The sequence below is a fragment of the Haliotis cracherodii genome, unplaced genomic scaffold, assembly GCF_022045235.1.
Source record: "Haliotis cracherodii isolate W230 unplaced genomic scaffold, xgHalCrac1.p SCAF_3, whole genome shotgun sequence".
Taxonomy (NCBI): Eukaryota; Metazoa; Mollusca; class Gastropoda; order Lepetellida; family Haliotidae; genus Haliotis; species Haliotis cracherodii.
In genome coordinates this window covers 7511394-7537184 of record NW_027266286.1, presented here as the reverse complement: position 1 = coordinate 7537184, position 25791 = coordinate 7511394, and the positions used below count along the sequence as shown (strand labels likewise).

The window sequence follows — 25791 nt, the reverse complement described above, 5'->3', positions numbered from 1 at the left end:
ATCTCCAAACACAACGCTAAACATCAAGTGCACCTTCATTGCATACCTTCACAAACATTTAACACATTATACAGACTGCAAGATTGAACCTCTTCCTATCAAAATATCCACATGAGTTTCTCTCGTCACTTCCAATGTTTAAGGGCTGGAATTCATATACAAATATTAGTTCGTCGTTGTGCACACCACCGAAATATAGGAACGATTCCCAAAGGCGAATCCCTTAATGGAGTAGGTTTAAGACTCTGGCAAAGATATTAAGTGTATGTACTTTGAAACTTTGTTGAATACTTCCTCTAAGCGTTGTCTGGTTAGTACCCTGTGGGCGACACAGTAATCATCCAAGCACCTTGACTATTGACAAAGTGAACATTAAAGACATCGCCCACGCTCTATAACAGATGCTTGAACCAGGCGTAAATATTATGATGACCACATTGACCCAGCTGTGTAGGTAGTAAATGAGATGATATATATTTGATGCTGATACATTATTCTGTACTCAACCATGTTTAGCTGACGGGGAGGAATTTTTAGGCAAAATATGTAAATATAACACGCCAACGCCAGAGATACACCAGTCTCGATTATCTGCCGAAAAAGATTCCATTGATCATAAAAGGCAACATAGTGATGAAAATTAAAAACACGTAACAGCAATAAGAATTAATAATTGCCTTTTTAAAACCACGGACGTAGTTTCTGTAATGCTGCTGCAAAAGTCTGCCAATTGCCAAAATGGATAAATGTTCCAGGATGATAAACTTAGTGCCGTTTCGTCCCTCAATGTAAAGTTTATTGGAGACAAGTTAAACCCCAGTCTTAAGAGCCAGTAATGATTTTCCAGACCTTAATGCACGCTCCTCCACATGGCATAAAACATAATTTTAGAAACTGATGATATCTAAAAACTCAAAATGTATTCAGTGATATTTTCTCAATAAAATTTAAAATTCTGCATTTACAAGCAACGTTGTTGATATAGACATAATATTTACTGAAACCAGACACAATTAGGATCATATCGAGGAGAAGAAACGAACCCACAGATTAGTAATGGTCGGTATATGAGGTGCATAGATCACGTGTAATCTGCCTGGGGGGTGACAGATGCGGAGATAGAACGTGCGTGGATTGCATCCTCTTCCGCAGATGACAAACAAAGCAGTGATGGATATGAACTGTTAGAATAGAGTTCTCAGCATCTTCATCGTCTGGTATTCATATTCATTATGGTGTTGTCACAGCACTGCACTGTTATAGTACTCCATATACAAGCGAGTTAGTGTTTGGCAGCGAAACGTTAAGGCTGTGTGTACGTGTGTGTGAGCATGTGTGAATGCATGTGTGTTTGTTGTTTAACGCCGCGATCAGAAATATTCCAGCTATATGACGGCGGTCTGTATATAATCGAGTCTGGTTCAGACAATCCAGTGACTGACATCATAAGCATCGATCTACGCAATTGGGATACGATGACATGCATCAACCAAGTTGCTGAAGACCTATTCTAACCCTGAATGTATTTGTATGATGGTGTGCGAGTGTGTTGTGAGTTATTTTATATGAGCATGTGCGAGTGTGTTTGCGTGTGTGTGTTCGAGTGTGCATGTGCGTGCGCACGCGAGGGTGTGTTTGTGTGTGTGTTTGTGTGTGTGTGTTTGTGTGTGTGTTTGAGTGTGTGTGTGTGTGTGTGTGTGTGTGTGTGTGTTTGTGTGTGCGTGTGCGTGTGCGTGTGTGTGTGTGTGTGTGTGTGTGTTTGTGAATCAAGAATCTTAACATAAATTCTGCAGGCGAAAGCAAAATGACATCTACAAAGTGCTGAACACATAACGCCAAATAGAAACAAACATGTTTTCGGATTACGATACCGAGTTGGCAAGTAAAGTTTCGTTGAAAAAGCGTGAATTAAAACCAAGTGGAACAAGTCCTAACGTACAAAGGATCGATAGCTCTAGGGTGTTCAAATTTATAAAAGGTTGTTAGTTTCTCGTTCCGAAGTACTTTCACTTTGGCCAATGTGTTTCTGTTTGAGATTCGAATAGTTGCAATAGTGACATCTTTCAAAGTGATTTTCAAAAGTATGTATAAAATGGAAATATGTCATGAAATATCCTCGTTTTCATGTCATCTTCATGGATTTCCTATTAATAATGCCACAAATCCACATATGATACAGAAAAACCCCTTTTACCTATAAACAATATGCTAAGCTTATTTATATAAGCGTTCAACCCCAGACGTATGACTTACCTTTGCCCGACACCCACTGCTCGTCCAGACTGACCGTTAATGGTACGATAGCCACCATCTCGAAACAGAACAGCCATACATCGCGGGGGTGTTTGGACATAGACCAGTTGTAGGCTCTGAATGCCGTACAATGTGTCTATGCTTACAAAGAATGTGTCTGGCACGTGATCAAAATTGCCAGGGGAGGTAATTTTATCAGTTATGTGTTTGTTTTGGACCGAAGTATACAATAATATCTCTTTGGCAGACAAGAGTGTCGAAGGTATTAGATCAGGTATCTTGTATCTTTCTGAGATATCAATAATGCAATGTGGTAATTTCTTGGTCTGAAGGAGGTACAACACCTGAATCTATTCTGGTAATGAAGACGTTATCAGTGGTAATGACATGACAGTAATTGGTAACGTCAAGACGTCATCGTCTTGATGTAGCAGAACATATTGAAAGTTTCAACGAGGTTCAGGAAGAGTCTAGTCCAAACAATCATCAACCTGAAGTCGTCAACAGAAATGTTTCGAAACGAACACCAAGGCAACGACCAGAACAAACAATAAGAAACAAATAACATCTTTGTGTCAGAAGGTGAGCAAACATCATTTTTTCTTAGAATTACGTTTTACCGATAACGCGAATAACATCTGTTAACAAGATATGGCAAACTGCTTCCATCGTACGAAACGGGGAAGAGTTTGGTCAAAGCATTAACTGTCTATCGTTGTGGAGATGAGCTCATCTGATCGCCCGCTGATTACCTGGTTCAAAAGGTTAGGACGTTCACACCTTCACTGGAAATACACTGCTGCTGTTAGCCTCAAGTTAAGTCAAGACGAACTGGAGATGTGAAGAGTCTAATATCTGTTCATCGTGCATGGCAAGGGACTGCTTCTCGCAGGGACAATCGTTCCACGACGTTGGTTTATATCAGAAGATAAGACGAAAGTCGTTTAAAGTATGATACTACTCGAGGTTAGTCATCCAGTGTTACCAGTATCGTACTTCTGTAGATCTATCATACGCCTGTAGAACTATTTTATGTATGTGGAATTGGCATACGCATGCAGAACTGTCGTAAGTCAGAAGAACTTTCTTAAGCCTGTATTACTATCGTAGGGTTGTAGAACTATCATAGGACAGTGGAACTATCTTTGTAAAGTAGAATTATCATAGAACAGTAGAACTATCATCGTAAAGTAGAACTATCATAGTAAAGTAGAACTATCATAGTAAAGTACAACTATCATAGGGCAGTAGAACTATCATAGTAAAGTAGAAATATCATAGTAAAGTAGAACTATCATAGTAAAGTAGAACTATCATAGGACAGTAGAACTATCATAGTAAAGTAGAAATATCATAGTAAAGTAGAACTATCATATTAAAGTAGAACTATCATAGGACAGTAGAACTATCAGAGTAAAGTAGACATATCATAGTAAAGTAGAACTATCATAGTTAAAGTAGAACAATCATAGGGCAGTAGAACTATAAAAGGACAGTGGAACTATCACATAAGAACAAAGTAACGATGAACTCAATGACATTTACTAAGAAGCAATACCCATGTGATTCTGAAGCACAGACGAATCCCCCAGTCCCTCCCTTATCATTGTGTGATTGTCTGATTTGACCCCTCGTTTACCAACCACCCCTCTAAAACATCCTAGATACACATGAATCGGGGTTAGAACCATCTTCCAGAGGCAAGTGAGTTAACTGACTATAAAAGTCCAGTTTCCACCCTTGCCGAACTAGGCTGGTATTATGGAGTTACTTTTTGGCTGGACTAACGATCCAATCAAAATCGCGCACCGAAATCGAAATCCGGTTCGTAAAGTGTCATGCAGATTTTGGTCGACTGCAGAATTTGCAAAACATGTGCACCGCCAACTCGTTGTCAACAGATATTTTCTAAATCTTTTCATGCTTTTATTCAAGGTGCTCAGGTGATCTGATACACTTCGCGATGTAAGACACGTTTTATCACAATACATATCTTGATTATCAATCAGATCGTCTTGACTGGGCGCCACCATTTTGTTTGAAGCAAATGCAAGTGATACGAGAGGTTGAATCTGATTGGTCAATAGGAGAGGCATAGAAAGAACATAACTCGTAATAGCCACTGGTGGCGCTACGATCGAGCCCAGGAATTCCAGCCTACTTCGACAAGGGTGGAAACTGGACTTTTAAAATCAGTTAACTCTCTTGCCTCGGGAAGATGGGTTAGAACAGATCCCTAGCAACCTATGCAGGTCGTAACAGGTGACCATTTGGATCGGATTATTAGAATTTGTGACTCATAGAGTGCATGTCATCGTTCCCCGTTGTTCACACTACTAAATATTGGATTGCCTGGCCCAGATGCTATTATTTACAGGTCGTCTTCATATAGTTGGAATATTGCTGAGTACGGCTTTAAACAACAACAACAACAACAACAACAACAACAACAAATAAATAAAATACCCCTCTTAAGGCTACATTGTTTTACATACCTATTCCATTGAAAATGTCGAACTACATGTATATAGCTAGTTATTATTATAGAAGTTTAATTAATTAAAGGCCACCATCTGTGATCCAGCTGATACAAACCGAACAGATGGTTCCACAACGACCACGCAACATCGCTAACGATTTAGCACTCTTTTATATGTAATAGCATGGTGTGTTCACATATTTGCACTGATAGACTTATTTTGTGAATTTCACTGTCCACTCAGACACTAACATGTTACTTTTAATTTGCTGTTTAGACTAGTTTAGGAGGCCTGTCGTTGATTAGTACAATTAACTTAACAGTTATCATAAATTACATAATTTTCTTTCAAAGAATCATCTTCTTATAATTTACTCAATGCTATAGTATATTTGCAGAGTTTTTATGTTTTACTATACTTTAATAAATGCTCGTTTCTTGGTGATGTTTCTATCCCTGTTGAAAGCTGCTGAATAATTTTTTTTAAAAACTCGTAAATAACAAATGGCATAAATGCAGGTGAAAGTTAACATGATTATAATGATTTGTAGTCACTGTGGTATTTTGAGTTTATTTACACAATACTACGAATAAGTAATTAACAGGTTAATAGAATAAACAAATATTGTTTTATATTGGCAAACATAACAAACATCCGTTCTTCATTGAGAATATATTATAAATTTCTAAATTTTGTAAATGTGATATTCAACATTACAAAGGCAATAAATATCTATTTCTATATGACTCTTCACCGTCTCCTTCATTCGTCCCCACTCGCTCCTTTCCGTAACCTGCAAGAAGACTCGTCCCCCTATCAATGAATGTTATGTGCGAAAATACGAAAACCAATCAGACTGCGCGTATGACTTCAAGTGCTTCGGTCAAGGAATCCTTCAGGAATATATTTTTACTTTAAATATGTCTTGCGTCTAAAATATACAGTTAAATGTGTCCCGATGGGTTTTAAATAGCATCTTTGAAATATATATATGGGGAAATTATGCGTGAATCATTACGCAACGAGGTGACAATTCAAAAATTCAAAATTCGAATTCAGTCGCAAAAATGGCCACCAGATGGGCACGAGTCGCTATTCGGCTTGTCCCGTAGAAACACGAGTTGGTCACGAAGTAATGCATCTCCTTGTCTTAAAAGCTCGTGCGTGACATTGACCGAGGCGGAAGTGAGGAATGTCACGTGGTCCGAAACAGATTTCGGATACCCCCAGTCTCTACCGCTGCGGCGTGCAGCATACCAGGCAGGATAGTAAATTCGCCGTTTACTAACCTTCTGGTCGCTATTACTAATTAAGTTAAAATGAGAATTCACTAGACATTTTTCTCTGCGTGAAATCAATATCCATGCCGTATGTTCATGTGTCCAGTTGTAAACGTTTTCCTGACTGTTTCCATCAGTGAACTGCATACTCAGATGTATCTGATTTGGCTACCTGCTCACTTCCACAACGCCCAAACATTTAAATTTAATACTGTTGTAATTTTTAAATCTGTCCAATCTATAGATATATTCGTATGACAAATTGAAACACACACTAATATGCAAATATTAATAGTTGACACATAAAGGAAACTGGTCATTCCAAAACCTTTCTGTGCAGCGCGTTATCACAGAGAGTTATCCCCAGTGACCTTCAACTGAATGACAGTTGTTGAACTGTTGATCTAGTTTTACAGAAGTTGAAGGATCCTGAAAATTCGCCATCTGTGTTTGAGTTAATTATAACATGGCAGATGGTTCAAGAACGACCACGCAGCATCAATAACAATTAAGTATACTTTCGTACATGTATGTCATAGTGTGTGTTTCACATAATTGACTAAATCAAAGACGGTGTTCTTACTGTATATATAAGGTCGTTTAGATTCAGGCCTTTTAGCTGAAAAAATATCTACCAATTACGTGTCAGCCTAAGCTTTATGATCTGATCATTATTAATAATAATAATAAATACATTTGTTATGTACTTCACTCTACTAAAAGTAAAGACGATTGTACGACTGCGATCGTGAGCATGTGTTTATGAATCACTATAAAATAATGATACCATGGGTTGCCATGGGTTGCGGAAGACCAATTCTAACCCGGATGTCAAACTGTGTCACGTCGTGATAGAGCTGAACTATTGTTCACAGAGGCGTTAATCCAAATTATTTATAAGTCAGTCAGTCAGCCAGCATTGTCCGACATATGGATGCTAAAAGAAAATATGTTGATCATATATGTATCAGAAATACAATGATCAAAGAAACGCCAAAATATATTAAATTTGTTTTTCAGATGAATGGAGAGTTCGAATTCACACCAACACGCCCAGACTGTGGTGTGGATTAAGTCCGTCCAGTCTTAATCCAGTTATATCTCGAGACTGTCAACCTTCGCCGGCTCCAACATCCCTAATCATAGCATCACGGTATGGTACAGAAGATGAGAACAGGTGGTCTCGATCAGCAATGACAGAGCGCAATACAGGAGCAATGAAGTGAAGCTTAGAAACCATGACATCAATCAAGATGTAACTATGCACATAGCTACAGCAGAGGTTATTATGTAACTATGCCCCCAAATATCACGACAAGACTGTCACGTATATTTTGTTCTCATTACGTTGATGGCAATGCGCATGCGCAACTCAGGGAGGTCAAGGTCTATGAGTGGTTGACGTGTACGCTTGCATATTCCGGGCGTGTTTTTAATTATGCCTTCAACATTCTACTTTTGGTTTTCCAAAGGGGGAGGGGCCAACCCACCCCTGGATCTGCCTATCCGCAGGAAGTAGCATTGAGAAATCGAGCTGGGGTGTCCAGCGCAACGAACAAAAGCAAAGGCGTTAATCACAAGGCTTAATGGTATACCATTGAATGAATGTTTGCATAACACTAATGGAGTAAAAGGAAATCATTTCTCCTTTCAATCAAAGTTGTCGGAAACATTCTCTAGTTTCGCAAGTCGGCAAGGATATTCTGGCGCCTCAGACGACTTGGCCACCCGTGCACCCTAAATATATACAATGTACCAAAAAATCATTGTTTTGTTTCATATGTTGTTAGACGAACATCTTGTCTCTGAAATGAACATACTTTACAGAAAATAACAGTTGTAAAATTATAGTTATGAAATAAAATATAAAAGAGCCCAGAGACTTTCTTCATTTCCTGATACTGCAGTAATCTAGACTTGCCAAATATTATAGACTTGCATGGGATGTATTGCCTTTATTTGTTTCAGGGTCTGTATGACAGACAACGTATTTAGTGTACATCATATTTTATATAAGACTTAGAAATGATCATCGCCTTTGAAGCAAACAATGCCAAGCCGTAGACACACAAGAGTACTTTAGGACAGTGTCATGCTTTCTCACTTTCTCAGCCTATTCATAGTACCCTGGTTAGTAGGTAATAGTTTGTTTGTTTGTTTGTTTGTTGATTAACGCCGCACTCAGCAATATTCTAGCTATCTGACGGTGGTGTGTAAATAATCGAGTCTAGTCCAGACAACCCAGTGATTAACATCATGAACATCGATCCACGCAATTGGGAAATAATGACATGCATCAACCAAGTCGGCGGGCCTGACCACCGGATCCCGTTAGTCGCCTCGTACGACAAGCATAGTCGCCTTTGGGGTTGCTGAAGACCAATTCTACTCCGGACCTTCACGGGGCAATAGGTAATAGCAGATGTGGATATCATGGACGTTAAAATTCTCGGGTCACTTGCTATCCATTTAATATCGTATTTTGACGGCTGTGATCCACGTGTACACACAGTTGAGTTAACAAGCGAACCCAATATACACAAATGAAGTGTTCAAGCTGATGAAACAAGACCACACTATTCCTTATTCTAAAACTTTTTTACTGTTATTGTGTCACGGAAAAAAGCAATATAGCAAAGTGAGCGTATGCTGTTTTACGCCTCAATCAGAAATATTCGGACGCGACAGCCTGTGCAGAATTCAGTCAAAGAAAGTCAAACCAGTGGTTGACAGCATGAGCACGCTGGTAAACTGCCAGTCAGGCCACAAATTCTAACAGACCGGCCTTCATGACACGGCACTTACAAGGAGCATCAGCCACTGGCAATCCCATAGGTATAAATACAGCAGAATATATGTAATTCATGCCGTGTGTTCATCCGTCCATTTGTAAATGTGTTCAAAACTGTTTTTATCAGTGAACTGCATACTCACACATATTTGTCTTGTATACCTTTTCATTTCCACAGCAAACTAACATTTAGAGATATTACCGTTCAGGTGTCTCCCGACGTGGTAACTGCCGGAATATGGCTAAAAGCGGCGTAAAACAATACTCACTCTCTACTGAGTAATCTATAAATCGGTCCAATCTATGAACAAGTTCGTGTAACAAATTCTCACACATCTTAATCTGCAGCTATTGATAGAAGGACGCACACAGGGGATTGGTCATTGCAAAATCTTTCTGTGGAACGTGTTATCACACAATGGCATACAACTGAATCATAGCATTTCCTACAATAGATGCTGGAGCATGCTGTGCCCTACCGACTTCACAAGTACATACAACATGTCAGTGGGAAGAAGATTATCGAGAAAGTGCATTGAAAGCCGGACAATTGAGATCCTGGAGGTAAGCATGGTGGAGCCTCGTCAGGACGCCATGGCTCCATAAGACCAGGACAAATGACAACAGTTCAAAGCTCAAACACAATTCAAAACTCAATTAGTCCAAATAGCGAAATATCCCATTAGGGTAAATAATGCCGGATGAAGCTTAAAAATAAATTGGTTTGAACTGAAACCCTGTCAGACAAAACAGAACAAAACGATTTAGCAACAAAACACAGAATGACTGAATATTTAACAAAATAGATACACACACTTACTCTGAACAATGCTTACGCTGCTGAATTTGTTTTGGTTGTTTTCAAATGTTAAAAATTCAAATTAAATGTTGTTGACGTCAAAGCGCTGAGGATATTTACGCTCACCATTTAGCAACAAAACACAGAATGACTGAATATTTAACAAAATAGATACACACACTTACTCTGTACTGAGCTTAAGCTGCTGAATTTGTTTCGGTTGTTTTCAAATGATAAAAATTCAAATTAAATGTTGTTGGCGTCAAAGCGCTGAGGATATTTACGCTCACCTGTCATACATTGGACTTCCCAAAAAATCAAGCTTCATTTACCTGAGTTTCAGAACACCTTCAACCAGAGATCACGAACATATCACTAGATAACGCCTTGGGACAAGAACAGTTCCCTGTGATGCACTGCTGAATACACTATGAGATATGCCTATAGGTATTCTCTGTAAGCACCATCAGTGAGACCATTTACCGATTCCTGTTTAATGCCAGGTGCGTGGGAAATGGACACGAACGAGCAGCAATTGGCATTGTGGTAACCATTACATGCGCGTGATTATCTGCTAATGGACCTGGCAGTGGTTGATATCGACACTAGTAGATTGCTAATGTGAGGGCTCAACAGCAGATCCTGCCTCATTGCCAGGAGTCAGGCCACGGGTTATGAGGTGGATTTCATTCAGCTCTGATCATTTGTAATGGAGTTAGACAAGGATGGATTTACTAAGTGCTCCAATCCAAGCTTCCGCGTATGATGAGTTGGTATTCTTGTAGTAATGTGTTTGTCTTGTCCAGGAATCAGCAGATTAGTGATGATTTGGGCGGTTACTAAACTTAACTTTCGTAAGTGTTCCGATTCGTCTTCTTGTAATTGATCTAGTTCATTAGTACATGGACATCGCAATTTGTTGAGTGCGGGTCCTACTGATTAGGTTGGACATGATCACCTTTGAACGAACGCCTGGTGACACATTCAGTGATCCATTCATATAATTATCATCACTATTTTGCATTTTACGTCCTGTGTTTTCAATCAATGGAGTGAGTGAGTTAAAATTAATGTCGCATCAATGGAGATGACAAGGTATGGTAGAACCTTTTTGGCACACAAAATCTACAGAATTTAAGAAATGAGTAAAAAGGTTGATTTTAACGCACCACGGAATCTGTTTCGTCAGTCAATACTTAATATATTCTTGCAATTGACGTTTTGATTCTGAATGATTTGGTGCATGATTTGGGAAAACATAGGATTAATTAAAACAAGATAGTACATTTTGGCATGCTGAATATATACTTCAAATAAAAGTTCCAAATTACCCATATATATACAATGGGTAATTTGTAACTTTTATTTGAAGAACATATTCAGCATGCCAAAATGTACTATATCTATATAATTTATATATCAAAATTGCCAATGTCTTTGGGTAAGCATGTTCGTGTGTTCTCTGCCGCATGAAAAACGTACATTCACGAACCCTTGCCAAGATAAATTGTTCACGAAAAGAGTGAACATGTCCTGTCCTACTTGTAGCTCAACTGGGGACACGGGTGGCCCAGTCGTCTAAAGCGCCGCGATTCGCTGTGCAGAGTTGCGTCCCTTGGGCACGCCAGAAACCTATGATCATGGGTTCGAATCCTGGTTCGCCCCGATTATGTTTCTAGGTTTGTCAGCACCATACCCGTGCTCGTGGGTTTCACCGAAGTGGTAAACGTCTGAGACCTGCATCACTTCGGGCTTTCCTCCCACATTAAGCTGACACGCCCTGATATAACTTGAATACTGTTAAAAGCGGCGTAAAACCCAACTCACTCACTGTAGCTCAACCCCCGACTGGTATGAATAGTCTAGAAGAGTCCCTACAGTCCCATTCAGGCGACACAGTTGGATCTGGTAGTCAGGCTCTGTGACTGCTGCAGGCGTGTCATCGTGCCCCGAGGACGAGGACTAGTGCTCATGTTTCAGACACTGGTTTGTCTGGTCCAGACCCGATGACTTTCAGACAGCCGTGACATAGCTAGAAATACATTCACGATGTAAATACACTCCCTCACACACTTGAAGACCATCCCGTGCGCGAAGCTCTGGGTCGTCACTGAGAAGGCTCTGGAAAACACAAATAGTATTCTCACGATGACAACTTTTCAATTGATAGAGTGACACGTGAATCGTTGTGCCTCAGTGCATTAAGCAATATTGAGATTGTCATCGGACAGCACAACAATGAACAACCGAGACAACACCTTAAAGAAAACAACTGTAAATGCTACTTGTGTATAATGTATAAAGATCGGATGTCCAAAGGGAATTTATAAAGAAAAGCCGTATAATTAAATATGTAGCTACACAAGCGAACATTTGTTACACGTAGATAAAGGCGCCCGACATCATCGTTGACACCTTCAAGTCTGCAGATCATCACAGTGTTTATGGGAATGATTTTGAACCGTTGAAATAGGCCTGTGATGTGATACCCTTGGGAAATAGATTTGTAACAAGTGCGATGCAACGTTAGTTGACGTCACATAAAGACAATTTCCTCTCGAGTACTAAGAGAGTTGTGACGTGTTAGCGCCAACTGCAGGAACGTATGATAAGCTGTTGGACGTCATGTCTATCATGAAGGTGTAGTTGACCAATGTCCATGGGTTATTTGTCAATTAACTTGTCGGGATGGGTTCCGTTGGTGATTTAAATTCCATTTCTGATAAACTAATAAATTCATTATCTATATTTAATTATGAAGTGTAATTTGAATGACGATCTTACATCTTGCTGAAGGAAACGTACAGTGAAACACTGCAATTAATTCTTTCATGGCATTGGCTCGACACTCCATCCCCTGGTTTGGTGATTCCTATTATTGAATGATTCATGACTCTCACATTGACTGGCAGCAAATCACAAGAAACCATTGTAGATTTCCACTATATCATAAGCATGTGTTTAGGAATCACTATCAAATAGGGGGCACGGGTGGCCCAGTCGTCTAAGGCGCCGCGATTCGCTGTGCAGAGTTGCGTCCCATGGGCACGCCAGAAACCTATGATTGTGGGTTCGAATCCCGATTATGTATCTAGATTTGTCAGCACCATACCCATGCTCGCACAAATAGTGTTGGTACCAGGCGTTCGCGAAACGCGCCGACTGTGACACCCGTCGCAAACACATCTAAAGGCAAGTCAATTGTTCATCTGAAAAAAACATGGGAACATACATTTCCAGTCAAAATAGGCAATCGCATAAGGATTTTTGTCACTGATGTGTCAACTTTGAACATATGTCACATGTCTATCATAAAACTTTTTGAAAGCTTTTCTAAGGCCTTGAAACCCTGAAAACAATAATGCCGTAAAAAAACGAGAACTAATTTTGTTGATTAGTTAATTGAAATTATCCTAAAAACTAAACTTAAAATTGGAATCATGTCCAAACAGTAGTATATGATTATACTTTCCGGTATGTGCACTAATGTTTAATATATACACTTATCAATCTGTAAATGATTCTGATGTGAGGAAACTAATGTATGTTAACATGGATGATAGGCATACAACGATTGTACCGTCTTGGCATCTTTAAACTTTTCATATATTCATTTTTACAAAACAAATACCGCATTTATGCAAAATTATGCCAATACTGCGAGTAGACACCAAACAAAACCTTACAGTGAGTGAGTGAGTGAGTGAGTGAGTGAGTTGGGTTTAACGCCGCTTTTAACAGTATTCCAGTTATATCAAGGCGGGTCAGTTTAATGTGGGAGGAAAGCCCGAAGTGATGCATGTCTCAGACGTTTACCACTTCGGTGAAACCCACGAGCACGGGTATGGTGCTGACAACCCTAGAAACATAATCGGGGTGAACCGGGATTCGAACCCACAATCATAGGTTTCTGGCGTGCCCAAGGGACGCAACCCTTCACAATCGCGGCTCCTTAGACGACTGGTCATCCTGTGCCCCCACAAAACCTATAACAATAAGGGGAGAGTACATGCATCAAGCATCATAAGCACTCATGTGAGATAGCAGTGAACTTATTTGAAAGTATTAATGAACTTCAGGATGTCCTCCCATCAGGTAGCTCTCGTTGCTCACACTATTTGCATGAAAGAGAGTTGTTTGTTTCCAGAGACCGCGCGGCATATGACGGTGGCCTGCAAACAAAAGAGCCTTGACCAGACAGGTGATGTACTTACTTGACAAACCGTTGATGCCATTTATTAGTTGTACAAACGTCACAAAGGGAAGCTCTTTACGTACGTATATCTTTATACAAAACTACCACGATTATGACCGCCGATACTACCAACTCTGCTAACGTTAAGGTAACCCACAAGGGAATTTGTTTATTAAGGAATATCTGAAATTCTTACAGGGCGTCTTCTCGTATTATAGCTCTGGCATATCGCAGTTAATTACAGGTGAAAGTAATTAGAGAACGCCTTTAATAGATTATGTATTACTTAATTGAGTAATAAATTGTCTTTCTGGAACATTTATAACTAATTTGGTCTTTACTAGCTTTTTATACGGTTCTACTTGAGACATTGGTATGATAGTCAGTCTTAAATTAGTAGGGGGATGTTATTATTGGGAACACATGCATATGTGCAGCGGAGGCAATTGTTATGTTTTGTTTGTTTGTTTGTTGTTTAACGCCGCACTCAGCAATATTCCAGCTATATGACGGCGGTCTGTAAATAATCGAGTCTGGACCAGACAATCCAGTGATCATGAGCATCGATCCGCGCAATTGGGATCGATGACATGTATCAACCAAGTCAGCGAGCCTGACCACCCGATCCCGTTAGTCGCCTTTTACGACAAGCATAGTCGCCTTTTACAGCAAGCATGGGTTGCTGAAGACCTATTCTATCTCGGAATCTTCACGGGTCGCAATTGTTATGAAAGGTGACTTATGATACCAGCTCGGAGGGAGCAGATAGAATCGTTTAGTCCTCCAGTGACAATAATATTCTTAACATCAATGAATAATGTTTATCCAGCAGTGAGGATGTTTTGGACAGACGTGAATTGCTTCAGGAATGTATGAAATGGAAGTTTTTGACAATGATGTAAAATATATGACCGACACACTCTTTTCGGATACTCGTAAATTTATGTTCAGGACATGACAAAAAGGGATGGTCATAGACGGTGACATTTAGACAATTTGTACGATTCCGACTTCATCATGAGCATGTGTTAATGAATCCCTTTAAAGTAGGTATAATACCAGGAGTTCGCGAAAAGGTGGGCGTATGGAAAATAATAAATTGTTCCCGAAAATTCTTGAAAGCAATAATTATGCTTCATATTGTTGGGGGGAAAAGCCACCAAAATTACATATTTCGATTCATAGTTTTAATTAAACAAATAACTGGTTTTGCAGCTGTAGATGAACAAATATCTGGTCTTAATACAAATATCCCCCCTCCCCAAAAAAAGGAAAGAAAAAAAAGAATAGAAAAAAAGTTGCCTTGTGGAATTCAAAGATGAAGTCATCCCTCTTGTCATACAGTCTTGTGGATACGTTGTCACTCTGAATATGCGTAGATCTAACTATGAAACAGATGAAGCAGTCTCACTGGTCTGTTGTGTTTCTAGTTTGAACTCTATAAGATCAACGATACACCTGAAGCTTGAGTGAGCAGAAATCTCCGTTCATATACATAAAGAAACAGATCGGCAAGTAGGGGAACAACTGGTGCCCGCGGGGATGCCTACGTCTGGCCTATAAGTCTTATCCCCAAAGAGGTCCTGTTTCATGTTGTCAGCAACAGGAGGAACCTCAACTGCTGTACATAGCATCTTATCAGACAGAAAGTTACGTGGACAATACTTTCTATTTGGGACTCTCTCGAACACAAGAATATCTAGCCAAAAAAATTGATACATGATGAAGGCAGCTAACTTGCCCGATAGAGGCATTGATTTTGTTTGTTTGTTGTCGCACTTAGCAATATTCCAGCTGTCTGTAAATAATCGAGTCTGCACCAGACAATCCAGTGATTGACTCCATAAGCATCGATCTACGCAATTGGGATACGATGACATGCATCAACCAAGTCAGCGAGCCTGACCATCCGATCCCGTTAGTCGCCTCTTACGACAAGCATAGTCGCCTTTTACCACAGACCGCCTCCGTGGTCTAGTGGTAGAGCGTCCGCCCGGAGAGCGGAAGGTCCAGGGTTCGATCCCAGGCCGCGTCATACAAAAAGACGTTAAAAGATTGTACTTGTTGTTACCCTGTCTGGCGCTCGGCATTAAGGGGTTAAAACAAGGACTGGTCGGCTCGGAGTCAGTAGACTGTGTCTGAGTGGGGTATTCATGTTAAACTGCGGCATGGTATCTCAGTGAGCTAGCACTATAAATCGGCATCAGTCTGGACTAGTACAAGCATCCACACACACACATACACGTACATGCACGCCGCTATATAAGTGCAATAATCTTGGACGCGACGTTAAACCCAATTTCACCTCACCTCACCCGTTTACCACAAGCTTGGACTGCTGAAGTCCTGTTCTGACCGGTATCTTCACGGGGCAATGTACAGTTGAGTACAGTTGAGTACAATTGAGTACATATACAGCAGAAGCTGGTACATGCAGTGAACTGGCTGCATGCGTCTTTCCATCGCTATTACTTTAAGTTTTTATGGTGCACAGAATCTTCATTACAGTGTAGATTGCTGTATAATGGTTGATGAGGGTCAAAGATGCTCGCTTGTGATCAGATACGTTCCTTTTGTGAATGCACGTCTGTCCACTCACGCTTATTGACGTGAAGCGTGATTGGTATTCAGGAGACGACGGGAAGTGTTAAGTGGTTCCCAGTTTAGGATCTATTTGAGAAAATAATTAAGCAGAATTAAAAGAGGACGAATTGAGAGGGGTAAGGGGTGATGTTTTGCAATTTTGATGGTTGGTTGGTTGTTTAACGCCGCACTCAGCAATATTCCAGCTATATGACGGCGGTCTGTAAACAATCGAGTCTGGACCAGACAATCCAGTGATTGAAATCATGAGCATCGATCCACGCATTTGGGATCGATGACATGCATCAACCAAGTCAGCGAGCCTGACCACCCGATCCCGTTAGTCGCCGCTTACGGCAAGCATGGGTTGCTGAAGACCTATTCCACACCGGAATCTTCACGGGTCGCAATTTTGATGAGTGAAAATGAGAAGGAATAAGCTAGTGAGTTCAAACAACGCTACTGTTTAGAGTGAATATGCTGTGACAGACGGTTTCGTTAGTTAGGGCTCTATGATTAAACGTCATGTAGAGTGAGTGAGTGAGTGAGTGAGTGTGTGAGTGAAGGAGTTTGGTTAAACGCAGATTTGTGCTGGCGATTCGCTGAGTGAGTGAGTGAGTATGGTTTTACGCACCTTTTAGCAATATTCCAGCAATATCACGGCGGGGGACACCAGAAATAGGCTTCACACATTGTACCACTGTCGGGAATCGAACCCGGTCTTCGGCGTGACGAGCGAATGCTTTAACCACTAGGCTACCCAACCGCCCCAGGCGATTCGGTGACACACTCTGGCAGTATAGGTTCGAATCCCGGATGGGACTCAATTCAGAAAAGTACTAGAATCTGAAGTTTACTAAGAAAGTGTTATCCCAAATATAACATTTGTTAGCTTTGAAAGGTATTTCAGTTGTATGACCTAGTCACGATATGGCTGAAATACTGCCAATGTGAGTATAAATTGTAACTCACTCACTCACCCAGTTGTATGACCGTGTGTGAGCCATAGTGTGAGTGGCGGGTGCTACATGTAGAGCAGGACATGTAGAGCAGGACATGCTTACACTTGTCGCGAACACCTGGTGGCATCACTGATCCATTCCTACAATGTTCACCGCTATTATTATATTTTAAGACTGGTTATTGACATTTTTTGTTTACAAAGAATGTGAAAGGAAATCACAGCGTGAAGCATGTCTTGGATGTTTCCGACTTTAGTGAAATCCAGGAGTATGGCGCAAGTTAGAATTCGAACCCACGATAATACGATAGTGGCACTCCGACAAGGCGTGTGAGAATGAGAGAATGAAAGTTTTACTCGATGCCAAAAAAAGAAACAGAAAAACAGCCATTGTGGGAGCGAAACATGGGATGAGTAGCGAAGTGAGAAAACAAAACTACTTAACACAGATACCAATGCCCGTCACACAAGATTCCCAGCTGTAGGTTGCAATCAGCAGGTATGTGAAGGTAAGGTGCGTGTTGTTGCTGGAAGTTGCATCCGATACCCGAGAGCAGGTGCAGAAGCCGCTGACGTCATAGCCTTTGTCAGAAGGTGATGCTGGTAAACGTGGAAGCAAGCACCAGCATCTCAGTGCGCTGGAGGAGTGGGGAGATCGACCTTGTACAGTTATTGTTCTGGAGCAATGTATAGTGGGTATTGCTGGCATGCAGAGGTATCTCCCCTATGTAGAAAGGACACCCGATCGTGAACATGGTGGCAGGTTGAATGTATGTCTCCACTTGATACAGATGCAGCAGTTGTACATTTTATGTTCGCTTGTGCTGTTATGCATTGATGAATACATGCATACTTCTTTTGTTATGCATGTTTTTTTTAGGTAAAACTGCTAAAAACGTAATACATGAGTGAGTGAGTTTGGTTTGACGCCGCTTTTAACAGTATTCCAGTTACTATTTCGTCCAGTAACTTCCAATGGCTAACTGTTATGTGCTTGAACGTTACTTTGTCATACAGTAAATGTACAATGCCTAACTGTGATGTGCTTGAACATCACTATTTCAGACAGTAACTCTCAATGCCTTGCTGTGATGTGCTTGAACGTTACTCTGTCATACAGTAACTGTACAATGCCTTGCTGTGATGTGCTTGAACGTTACCCTGTCATACAGTAACTGTACAATGTATTTCTGCGATGTGCTTGAAAGTTACTATTTCGTCCAGTAACTTCAAATGCATTGCTGTGATGTGCTTGGACGTTACAATTTCACACAGTAACTCTCAATGCCTACCTGTGTTGTGCTTGAACGTTACTCTGTCATACAGTAACTGTACAGTGCCTACCTGTCAAGTGCTTGAACGGTATTCATTCATACAGTAAAAGCATAATGCATTGCTGTGACGTGCTTGAACGTTACTCTTTCAGACACTAACTGTACAGTGACTAAATGTGATGTGCTTGAACGTCACAATTTCATACAGTAACTCTACAATGATTGTGATGTGCTTGAACGTTACTCTGTCATACAGTAACGGTACAGTGCCTAACTGGAATGTGCTTGAACATTACTCTGTCATACAGTAACTGTACACTGTCTTGATGTGATGTGCTTGAACATTACTATTTCAAACCGTGACTGTACAATGACTAACTGTGATGTGCTTGAATGACACAATTTCAAACAGTAACTGTACAATGCCTAGCAAAGTTCTTGTGTTGTGCTTTAGTGGCATTTCTCTTACGCTTTCCTGAACCTTTGCGTACTGAACTGCACTGTGCCTTGCTAAGCTTCACTGTGAAACTGTAGAACGTTACGATATATAGTAACTGCACTGTTATCCTGAACCCTACCGTGGTGAATTATTTAGCAGTACTGTGCTGTAACGTTCTTACATCACACAGCAATTACACTAATCTGAACCGAGCTGCACTCTGATGTGTGAAGCAGTGTTCTGTTGTGCCGTCTTGGACGTTCCTGAACTGTACAGTACATCCAGGTGATGTACTGAGCGATACTGTGATGTATTTATTGATGCATCATGATGTATTCCTGACGTTCTCTTTTTGGAGAGTTAGATCTTTCCTATACTGTTTTCAGTAAACTATGTATATAACGGACACGCTTAAGACGAACTTATCGATATAACGAACTTATTTTCAAGTCCCGGCCATTTGTTGTATAAGCTGTATGTTTGCTTATACCGAACTACGGTTATTACGAACTAAAATTAGTCGTCTCTTAGAGTTCGTTACAAACATAGTTTACTGTATTCGTCCCTTGTCGCCGTGCGCAATCAAGAAGACGTTTACATCCAGAAACTTTCTGCGCTGTGGCCACAACCATCTAAATTCACAAGCACTGTAATTGAATGGGAATGCATGCTGCAATCTGATTGGTTGAACAGATTCTTGTCTATTCACTGCGTAGAATTGTTTTCTTGCTGAATATCATATCCCAAATTGTGAAAAAGTAGCACTAGGCAAGGCAGGATGAGCAGTATGTCACCAATATCATATATGTCTCACTTCTGTGAGAAGACGTGTAGAAAGAGAGTGGAAGCAAAACGTTTTAATATTTACAATGTTGATGTTTTTGTTCGAGTGTTATCTAGGATTCAATGCCTAGAAATTTATAAATTTGAAACCCTCGAGTTACCCCGTCGGCACCACATGGAATTTCCTAGCTTCAAATATTCAATATCAACCAACCAATCTCAAAAATCAAGTTTATTTATCTCCTAACTGAACAGTCTGAAACAAAACAGTTCCCCTCATACATTCACATTCAGACATGACCTTGCACACAAGGCAGGTAAGTACCTGAGGATATATGCACAACTGCACCAACACACACGCTGTTGCTGATTTAAACCAGCATACGTACTTCTGGGACGCTCCCGTCCAACAAACTCCAACAAACTGTACCTGACACGCAGGAAAGCTCGTGGCACGGAGCCCTTCAACACCGCCACGCTAGGAATTTCTTGTTATGACATTTCAATACAGATTTTCTTACCAGCTAAGTGTTAAGTGTTTGTTTACGTGCAAAATTTATGCCGATATGCGCAACTGTACTCATATTCAAAGACGGTATGTAATTAAGTAAACTGTGTGTAATTAACACGAAGCGTGAACTTGCACCTGAACTCGGTGTATTCGAACGTTTTTGCGTCTGGGTGAAGCACCATTCGGCAATGAAATGCGTTCAGTGTCCAATCAATTGACTGTTGGTGCCGGTGTGTTGGGTTCATTGGGTAGAAAAGGCCAGGGAACTCGGAGCATTATGAGAATGTATATTGCTTCTGTGTCCAGAAGAGAGGAGGTTGTTTGATTGGTTGGCTTGTTGTTTAACGCCGCACTCAGCAATATTCCAGCTATATGACGGCGGTCTGTCAATAATCGCATCTGGACCATACAAACTAGTGATTGACATCATGAGCATCGATATACGCAACTGGGATACGATGACATGCATCAACCAAGTCAGCGAGCCTGACTGACCACCCGATCCCGTAAGTCGCCTCTTACGACAGACATGGGTTGCTGAAGATCCGTTCTAACACGGAATCTTCACGGGACCTAAGAGAAATGATTATTGTCTTACGCTGCAGTCAGTGGCATCACAACTACATCACGGTTACCCGTGAATCATCGAATCTAGGACAGACAAACCAGGGGTTGATAGCACGAGTAAGGATGCACGCTGTCGGGGATGATTTCAAGCATTCAGCCATTTTATCAACCTGATCCGCAATTATCCGACCCTTCCTACAAAAAATCGGGTTTAGATTAATTCTGACCCCGAATCATCACGTATGCATTGCAAGATGATGAATTTTAACAAAGCACTTTACAGTGGATTTTGTGACAAAAGGGGCGACTTCACCTTTCCAATAGTCAACTTTCCCTTTATGTCGAGCAATATTCCAGCAGCTCCAGCCCTAGGAGTTTATATTTCACAACTTTTGAGTGACAATAGGGCACGCTCTTTCTGTTAACATTTCAAAGAGCGTAATACAACAACATTCAAGGCCAGCTTTCAAAATGATTTATGTTGGACTTGTGGAGGAAATTTTGAAGTTGAAGCTTCAGTGACCATAATCGCTGCAATTCCTTATTTTGACTTGTACCATATGTTCTCATGTTTTTAGTTGAACAGTTGACTTGCCTTTGCATGTGTTAGTGGCGGGTGCCACCGATGGGACAAGATACGCTCACCTGTTTTGGGAATACCTGGTTTCATCACAGTTTGATAGTGATTCATAAACACATACTCGTGATGTGGTAGGAATTGTACAATCGGCTCAGCTTTTGACAGATGTGTCCTATGAATAACATGAAAATAGTTTTGTCGCTCTGCCATATGAGTCCAAACAACGCGATTCGTACATTCTTAGCAACCTGCACACAAGAATTAAGCGAAGCAAGCCATTGTTAGACTGACATATGGTCCCCAAATATAATTGTGTGTAAAGTTGTATAAAAATAATATTATGAGGAGATCCTCCAGTAATAAGGAACCCTGACTCTTTCAGACAACCCTGAGTTGATAGAAGGGGTCGAGGAGTGGAAAGGAATGGGGGTGATTGTTTTATTTGGTTAAAAAGGGAGAAATGTTTCTCGGTTATCGTGTTCCTTTAAATCCCGCGCATCAGTCAGCTCTATTGCCATTAAAATATATCTATCAAATGCTCCGAATCAAACTCTATTATCCCTAAAATGAAGCTCGCTGACTTGGTTGATTCATGCTATCGTATCCAAATGGCGTGGATCGATGCTCATGATGTCAATCACTGGATTGTCTGGTCCGGACTCGATTATATACAGACCACCGTCATATAGCTGGAATATTGCTAAGTGCGGCGTTAAACAACAAACAATAACAAACAACAACCTAAAATGAAATAACATTGTATTGAAGGGCGAGTTCAGTGGTTGCCAAGTTGTAGTTCTTGCTCTTCTTGGTTGGGACATAAGAAAAAGCGCACCTACCACATCACTTTGTTTCAATTAATAATACAGGCCCACCGCCTTTTTCGCTTTTGAGGACAATGTGCCCGAGATTCGTTTCACTTATTAACGCAGCCCTTACTATATACTCTGTGACCTGTACGGGAGACAAAACCAATGTAATACATATGTATGCATGCCATTGATAATACACCTGAATCTCGTCCATATGGTCCGACATGAAGTACAGTGCGGGTGGCCCATTCATCTAAGGTTCCCCGATGCTCAGTGCAGAGTTGCGTCCCTTAGAAGTACCAGGAACCAACTGCCGTGGGGAAGAATTCCAGACTCACCCAGATTATGTTTCTTGGGTTGTCAGCACCATACCAGTGTTTCTGAATTTCACCAAAACTGTTAACTCCTAAAACCTATACGAGTCCGTCTCACAGTCCCTGAACCATATTATTTCCCTTCTGTCCAACCCTGTCTGTTTTGCAAAAGCTCTAAATAAAGCAAGTCTAGAATTCCCTTACGTCTGAATCTCCCATCTCACTGGGACTCCTTTTCATTTAAATGGAGTTTTTTGTTTCTATGAAAATTATATATTTTCAGAGACTAGGCGTCAGTCTAGACCTGCATCATCTCAGGCTTTCCTCCATTATCAAGCTGAAATTCCGTCACTCACTCACTGACACACACTCACTGACTAACTGACTGACTGACTCACTCACCCACCCAACATCCTCATCACAGGATCCTAGCTAACGAATATCAGAGTATAGGAAATGTACACTTGTTCTGTCTTAAATGTTGAGAGTCTCGACAAACATAATTCAAGTCGTTCGTCGGAGACTCAGGCACAAAATTGTTGCTGTATTCGGAACCATTGCGTCACATCGATCAAACATAGTCCACATGTGTCATTTACAAAGTAGTAAAAGCCTTGAAGACACTCCTTCAATATAAAACTTGTATTTCTTATTGCCCATCCTGACATAACCCTTCAGAAAACTTCCTGCAAAATACCGAGCTTATCTTACACGTGTTTCCTAATGGTTGCCGGAAGTAATAGCATCTTACAATATTCTCCCAAAAAACCCTGCGCTCGGACAAGGAGGAGAACGTGGCTTGGTTTTGATGGAACTGTACGTGTGACTAAATAGATGTAATCACTTGCAGCACGAATAGGGATAATTAGGAAGAAAAACACACAAGGGCATGTAGCATTAATTACATGTTTTTCTTTCTCTGGAAAGCAATGACGTAGAAGGTTCAACATTACTGGACCTGTTTTCAATTATACGGGTTTGTTTTTTGCCCGTTAATGTGCCGATATGTAATTACTGAGACACGTTTCATATATTCTGTTTCATCGCATGGATTCGATTCATGGTTAATTGTTAAGATGAGGAGGAACACAAAATGGGAGTGGTAGCTTCCAATGATACGATACACATAAGAGAGGAGTTGGTATATATATACTTGCTCACGATCTCATAGGACAAAAGTACAAAGAATTGTATTCCATTCCAAACTATGTTTTTCTCATCAGAAGTCTGAAACCATGTTGTGCCCACCCCCTCACTCCCAACTCACTCTCCCACCCCCAACTCACTCACTCACCCACTCACTCACACACTCACTCACTCGGCAACGTCCCCGTGGTGAGTGCTGGGTAACGCTAATAGCTCTTCCACCGTTTGGCCCCGGGGTAGAATTTGTCCCCAGCACACAATTACTCGTAAAAGGCGACCAAATTAGGCAGCCAGTTTGTCGTGGGTTGCGCCCTTGTGTCGGTGGAGGACGGCCGGATTCTGGTGGTTGAGGGCACTGGTGCCAGGAACCGGTGTTCCTTTTGCCCAACCCACCACTTTGACCCTTACTTCACCTGGACGGGTGGTAGAATGGGCCCGATTCTATCAATAGGCTGGTCACGCCATGCCCTGTGTATGGAAACCATTCATGTTGAAATTAATTTGAATAATGGGTATGCATATTATAAATAGAAATAAGATACTATAAACTTGCTTAGGATCCCATGTCAAAAGGCGGTGGCTCATGGGCCAATCTGGTAATGTCGACCTCTGAATTCTGTATGTCTCCAGCTTTCTGTCATGAGCCGAACGAGTCTGGCATTTTACTTGGTAGACAAATATAGCTCTTCATGTCGTATTTACTGGAGTATACCACCCCTGTATCCCTGGTGTTTGCACTTTGGAGATCCGGGACACTACAACATCGTTTTTTGACACTCCATGGTGGGATGGGACCAGGGGTGCAGAACAATTTTCTTTCATCATGGCTCACAATCACTCTGGTTCGAAAAGAAGACATTTAGACTCAAGTTCATCCAAAGAGGCTGAAACAAATCTTCCTGGGCTCGATTCCTTGTAATCGAAGCTTCAAATCACCTACCCATCAAGCTAAATCCCTTTGCTATCTCCAAAGCAATACAAGGGCATTGTGGAGAAGTTAAACATGTCACCCGACTCTGTACTGGATCTCTTCTGGTTGAATTTGCTTGGAGACAACAATCGCTCAATCTCTTATCAATCAATCAATTTGGCAATATTGACGTTGTTGTTTCTGAGCACAGAACACTGAACTCTTCTCGTGGCACTGTCCGTGACTGGACTCATTCCTTCGCGGATTGTCAGAGGAGGAAATTGTCTCTGAACTAAAGAATCAAGGTGTCCAATCTGTTAAACGTTTTACTCGCAAAGATGACAAATCAAACATTTTTCCAACAAATACTTAACTATTCACTTTTGCCCGTGCGTCAATTCCACAATCAATTAAAGCTTGGTATGTTAACATCGGGGTGGATGTGTATGTCCCCAATCCATCCCGGTGCTATAGATGCCAAAAGTTTGGACATGGTTCAAAAACCTGCACTCCCCCTGTGGTTTGTCAGCGCTCTGGTGCCAACCATGAGAGCATGGATTGTCATGAAGATCTCAAATGTTGCAACTGTGATGGCCAACACATGGTCTCTTCTAAACCCTGCCGTATTTGGCAAACAGAAACCAAAATCATGAAAATAAAGTGCGAAAAAAACATTTCATTTGTAGACGCTAAACAACTTGTTGCCAGTTAGTTCACAATTCCTTCAAATATGAATTACTCTGCTGCACTCATCCGTCCTGTTAAAACTTCATCAGTCCTGTGTCAGACAGATTTGACATGGGTCAGATCTGATCAACCAGTCCAAACTTCATCTGTCCTTCAACCAACTATTTCAGAAGCATCACCTCTTACCTCGCAGGCTCAGACTCAGACTCAGACTCAGACTCAGTCTCCACCTCAGTCCCCAGACCTCAGACCTGACGAAACTTAAAGATGGAAGAAAAGAAAAAGAAGAAGAAAGCAGAAGTCAAATGCCCAATACTCAAATTTCGTCGGAGATATCTCTCCACAACTCCTTCGATGCTCTTGACATGGAGATTAATCCATAGTCTCACAGTAGTGGTAGGAGTTCTTCTTCCTCACATTCACGTG

At 41.0% G+C, this 25791-nt stretch overlaps 1 protein-coding gene across 4 annotated transcripts in view; it reads right to left on the bottom strand.

The window, feature by feature from the left end:
• LOC139473958 (arrestin domain-containing protein 2-like) overlaps positions 1-2354 on the bottom strand; it is a 142141-nt gene extending 139787 nt beyond the window's left edge. For all 4 annotated transcript variants that reach the window (XR_011653975.1, XM_071256808.1, XM_071256805.1 and 1 more), the window contains exon 1: positions 2254-2354. The gene's annotated coding sequence lies outside the window, so the exon portion shown is untranslated. The remainder of the gene's footprint in view (positions 1-2253) is intronic.
• Positions 2355-25791: the final 23437 nt, after the last annotated feature.